Source organism: Pleurodeles waltl, chromosome 4_2 (assembly GCF_031143425.1).
Source record: "Pleurodeles waltl isolate 20211129_DDA chromosome 4_2, aPleWal1.hap1.20221129, whole genome shotgun sequence".
Classification (NCBI taxonomy): domain Eukaryota; kingdom Metazoa; phylum Chordata; class Amphibia; order Caudata; family Salamandridae; genus Pleurodeles; species Pleurodeles waltl.
This window is the reverse complement of record NC_090443.1, coordinates 1,028,090,989-1,028,096,988: the sequence shown is the minus strand read 5'-3', so window position 1 is coordinate 1,028,096,988 and position 6,000 is coordinate 1,028,090,989.

Below are 6,000 nucleotides of genomic sequence, written 5' to 3'. Positions count from 1 at the left end.
TGTACGCGGGGTGCAGAGCGGTTATCCTGTGGTCTCTCAGAGTGAGACTGCAGTACACAGGGTGCAGAGCGGTTGTCCTGTGGTCTCTCTCAGAGTGAGACTGCAGTACGCGGGGTGCAGAGCGGTTATCCTGTGGTCTCTCAGAGTGAGGCTGCAGTACGCGGGGTGCAGAGCGGTTATCCTGTGGTCTCTCACAGAGTGAGACTGCAGTACGCGGGGTGCAGAGCGGTTATCCTGTGGTCTCAGTAGACTGCAGTACGCGGGGTGCAGAGCGGTTATCCTGTGGTCTCTCACAGAGTGAGACTGCAGTAATTGGGGAACAGGCAGCTATCTGTGGGCTCCCACAGAGTGAGACACACGGGCAGTAGTACAGTTTGTTTTCTTTCCAGATGATGCAGCTGGGGTTTAACTTCAGGTCTTGGACATGCAGGTCTGGATGAGGTGCAGGCAGCATTTGAGATGCTGAAAGTGTGGAAGAGAGGAGATGTTGTCACCACCTGATGCTGCTATAAGGGAGCAGAGTAAAAAAAAAAAAGGGTTCCATGTATAGGTTTATTATGTCAGGAGCGAGATGGAACCCAAGGGGACTGCTCGGGTGATGGGATAATCTAGGACTTGAAAGTCTCAAGTCTCCAACAGCTGCAGATGTAATCCATCACTAAACATTGCATTAATCTACGACAACGTTGCTGGCCAGTATCCAACTTGACTCCCCTCTGAAGAATAAGAAACACAACCAAGAACAGCATTAACTCCAATCAACAAGAGCCCAAGAACCCTAAAGGGCACCCTAATTATGAACCCCTTTTGGAACAATCACATGGTGACAATGTGCTCTGCAAATGCACTGAACATGTAAAGGATGTAACCAATAAAAGACAATTAAGAGATGCAACATCCAGTCCACACCAAGCCCGGAACTGGAAAGCTGCTCTTTATCCAACTTTGCTAAATGTCAAGAGACTCCACAGCAATTAAATACAACTGGGAACATTTTCATCTTCTTTCAGTTGTTGGAACCGTCACAGACTTTTCATCCTCATTTCATCCAAGACTTCTCCTTGGATTGTTCATCCTGATTTTATATTTGATACATTTTATTTTTTCCCATACATGGCAGTAAGTGGCTTGAAGGATGACAAAAAGCCTGGACACATCTGGAGAAGTAAAAAAAAAGTGGGCTTGCTTTTCAAAAATCCCTCAATATCATTGGTAATTGCTTTATGTTTATCCTTCCTTGGGGTGATTTTGTTACCGCCTTGCAGGCTCGCCCTGTTACAGGGATAATTGCATGATTTGTTATATACTTCAGCATGGGTGAACTTTTTTTTTTCTTTGGTCTCTTCCCCTCGTCCTCCATGGCAGCCATAATGCTCGCATCGCCAACAGCGCAAACGAACGAGTTACTTACCTTCGGTAACGACTTTTCTGGTGGATACATTAGCTACCTGGATTCCTCACCTAATGAATACTCCCATGGCGCCAGCATTCGACGGAAATCTTCTTACTAGTCTCTGCACGTCGACGAGGACGTCACTCTAGCCCACGCGACGCCGTCTGACGTCATACAGGCAATAAGAGGTCCTCGACGACGTGCCGACGTCAGTACCAATCATTTTTTACGTGCATGAGAACAACCAGGCAATGCAATGAAAGAGCAAGGCAACATCCCATAACATTGTAAAAATACACAACATTGCATGAATAACTGTAAATCTTTTATATTTATATATAACTCTCTCTTTTTAAAATATATATACACATCAAGTATATACACAAAGATATACACATATATAAATATATTATATACAACATCTATTGCACCCTCGAAGACCAAGAGGAGCGTACTCAAGGATTACTTGGTAAGACCAGAAAGGCAACGGGGAGGCGGGTGGGACCGTGAGGAATCCACAGGTAGCTAATGTATCCACCAGAAAAGTCGTTACCGAAGGTAAGTAACTCGTTCTTCTGATGGATACAACTACCTGTGGATTCCTCACCTAATGAATAGAGTCCCAAAGCAGTACCACGCCCGGCGGTGGGTGCCTAAATGGTCAAACCAAGAAATCCTGCAGCACTGACCGTGCAAAATGGCCGTCCCTTCTAACCTCAGAATCCAAACAGTAATGTTTTGCAAAAGTGTGAAGGGACGACCAAGTTGCGGCCTTGCAGATGTCGACCACAGGAACACCTCTGGCCAAGGCCGAAGTGGCCGACTTAGCTCTGGTGGAATGAGCTCTAATGCCCTCAGGAGGATCCTTCTTTGCCAAAGAGTAACAGATTTTAATGCAAAGAACAACCCACCTGGATAGTGTTCTCTTGTGGACTGCCTTTCCTCTCCTCTTGCCCACGTATCCAATAAACAGCTGATCCTCCAGCCTGAAATCCTTTGTTCTATCAATAAAGAAGCTCAACGCCCTCTTTGGGTCCAGACGGTGCAGTCTTTCTTCCTCTTTGGAAGGATGAGGCGGAGGATAGAACGTGGACAAAGTAATTGCCTGAGCCAAATGGAAAGGGGAAACAACCTTCGGGAGGAAAGCAGCCTTGGTCCTCAACACCACCTTATCCCCATAAAAAGTTGTATAAGGGGGCTTTACTGATAAGGCCTGCAACTCACTCACTCTCCTTGCTGATGTTATAGCTATCAGGAAGACTGTTTTTAAAACCAAATACCTTAAGGGGCAAGAATGCATAGGTTCAAAAGGGGACCCCATAAGGAAAGTCAGGACCAAGGACGAATCCCATTGCGGCATAACGAATGGCTTTGGAGGATATTTATTTAGAAGACCTTTCAAGAATCTGATAACAATAGGGGATTTAAATAAAGATGGTTGGTCTGGAAGACATATGAAGGCTGACAAGGCCGATAAATAACCCTTAATGGTAGCCACTGCACAACCTTTCTGCGCTAGAGACAGAGCAAAAGACAAAACGTCCGATAGATGAGCATGCAAAGGATCAATCTGCCTCTCTCCACACCACGCAACAAATTTAGACCATCTATTAGCGTAGATAGATTTAGTGGAGTGTCGCCTGGCCGCTAATATAACATCCACTACCTCAGGCGGGAGAGAGAAGGAACTCAGGTTGCCCCGTTCAATCTCCAGGCATGTAGGTGCAGACTCTGGAGGTTGGGGTGTAAAACCTGCCCCTGCGACTGTGAGAGGAGGTCTGCCCTGAAAGGGAGACGGAGCGGAGGGCACATTGAGAGTTGGAGAAGGTCGGAGTACCATACCCTCCTTGGCCAATCCGGAGCTATTAGGATGACTAGAGCCCGGTCCTGGCGAATCTTCCTCAATACTCGAGGAATCAAGGGTATGGGAGGAAACGCGTAAAGCAACTGGCCGCACCAGGTTATTTGAAACGCGTCCCCCAACGCTCCCTGCATCGGATACTGGAGGCTGCAGAATAACGGACAATGCGCGTTCTCTCGAGTGGCAAACAGATCTACCCGAGGAAACCCCCACCTCTGGAAGATTAAACGGACTTGATCTGGATGGAGACGCCACTCGTGGTCTGCCGAGAATTGGCGACTGAGACTGTCCGCACGCACGTTCAAGACTCCGGCCAGATGGTTTGCTATCAAGCAAATCTGATGGTCCTTTGCCCAGGACCATAGTCGAAGAGCTTCTCTGCAGAGAAGGTACGACCCCACTCCTCCCTGCTTGTTTATGTACCACATCGTGGTAGTATTGTCCGTTAGGACCTGTACCGACTGACCACGAAGGGAAGGGAGGAAGGCCTTGAGAGCCAGACGTACAGCCCGTAACTCTAACAGATTGATGTGAAACATCTGTTCCTCTGGAGACCAAAGGCCTTTGATCTCCATATTCCCCCAGATGAGCTCCCCACCCTAGAGTGGAAGCATCCGTTATGACTGTGGCCACTGGTGGCGACTGCTGGAACGGCTTTCCTTGTGAAAGATTGTTGCTTGCAATCCACCACTTCAAATCCACAGCAGCATCTCTGGAGATCTTGACAGTACTCTCTAGATCCCCTTTGTGTTGAGACCACTGCCTTCGGAGGCACCACTGAAGAGCCCTCATGTGCCAGCGAGCATGCGTGACCAACAGAATGAAGGAGGCAAACAGACCGAGCAGACGAAGGACCTTGAGGACTGGAACTACTGCTCCATTTCGAAACATTGGAACCAAATCCTGAATATCTTGAATCCGCTGAGGCGGAGGAAAGGCCCGACCCAATGTTGTATCCAGTACTGCCCCTATGAACAGGAGGCGCTGAGAGGGCTCTAGGTGAGATTTGGGCTCGTTCACCGAAAAACCCAGGTCGAACAACAACTGGGTTGTTGACTGCAGATGATGCGACACAAGCTCCGGGGACTTAGCTTTGATCAACCAGTCGTCCAAGTAAGGGAATACTGCTATCCCCTTCCTTCTGAGATCTGCCGCAACCACCGACATCACCTTCGTGAAGACTCGAGGTGCTGAAGTAAGACCAAACGGAAGGACCGCAAACTGATAGTGCTGCGATCCCACCACAAACCGGAGATACTTCCTGTGTGACTTGAGTATCGGGATATGAAAGTAAGCATCCTGCAAGTCGACAGACACCATCCAGTCTTCCTTGTTCAACGCCAAAAGCACCTGTGCTAGGGTCAGCATCTTGAACTTTTCCTGCTTGAGGAACCAATTCAAGATCCTCAGGTCCAGGATTGGTCTCAAACGACCATCCTTCTTGGGAATCACGAAATACCTTGAGTAACATCCTCGACCCCTTTCCTGCTCTGGGACCAACTCCACCGCGCCCTTTGAAAGGAGGGCTTGTACCTCCTGTTCTAGCAACAGGAGGTGTTCTTCTGAACAATAAGAAGGGCGGGGCGGGATGAGGGGCGGGAACTCCCGAAAGGGAAGGGTGTAGCCTTTTCCCACAATACTGAGAACCCAAGTGTCCGTTGTAACAGTCTTCCATTTGGTGAGAAAATGCTGTAATCTTCCCCCTACAGGAGAGGAGTGAGTGGGAAATGGTGGAAGCCTAAGGCTGCTTCCCCTGCTGCACCCCGCCAGAGGATGAGGAAGAGGCAGAGTGCTGCTGAGAGGCTCCTCTGGTGCGGACCCTACCTCTCCCTCTAAAAGATCTATAGGGATGGGAAGAGGCAGGTTGCTGATATCTTCCCCGAAAGGAAGAGGAGGAAGAGCCACGCCCAAATCCACGAAACCTCCTGAAAAATCTGGAAGAGGCCGTGGAAGAAGGAGCTTGGAGCCCTAACGACTTAGCCGTGGCCCTGCTCTCCTTAAAACGTTCCAAGGCCGAATCAGCCTTGGCTCCAAACAGTTTGTCCCCATCAAACGGGAGATCCAACAATGTGGACTGTACATCCGCAGAAAAGCCCGAGTTACGGAGCCAGGCCTGCCTCCTTGCCACCACAGTTGTGCCCATTGCTCTGGCCACCGAGTCGGTCGTATCCAGTCCAGTCTGGATAATCTGGGTCGCAGCAGCCTGGGCATTTGAAACAACATCCAAAAGACCCTGGGGAAGCTCTGTAAATGATGAGGAAATGTCATCCATCAGAGCATGAATATACCTCCCCAGGATACAGGTTGCGTTGGTGGCCTTCAACGCCAGACTGCAGGACGAAAAAATCTTCTTGGACTGCGCCTCCAGTTTCTTTGAATCTCTGTCCCCAGGCACCGTCGGGAAAGAACCAGGCGCTGACTTGGATGAACAGGAGGCCTGCACCACCAAGCTCTCCGGCGTAGGGTGCCTAGACAGAAAACCAGGGTCAGTTGGAGCCACCCGATACCTCCTGGCCACGGCCCTGTGAACTGCTGGGGAAGATGCCGGCCTCTTCCACACCTCTAACACCGGATCCAGCAGAGCGTCATTAAATGGCAAAAGAGGCTCTGCCGCAGCTGAGGCCGGATGTAGCACCTCTGTTAGAAGGTTTTGTTTTGCCTCCATCACCGGCAAAGGCAGGTCCAAAAAACTAGCTGCCTTCCGTACTACTGCGTGAAAGGAAGCAGCCTCCTCAGTATATTCTCC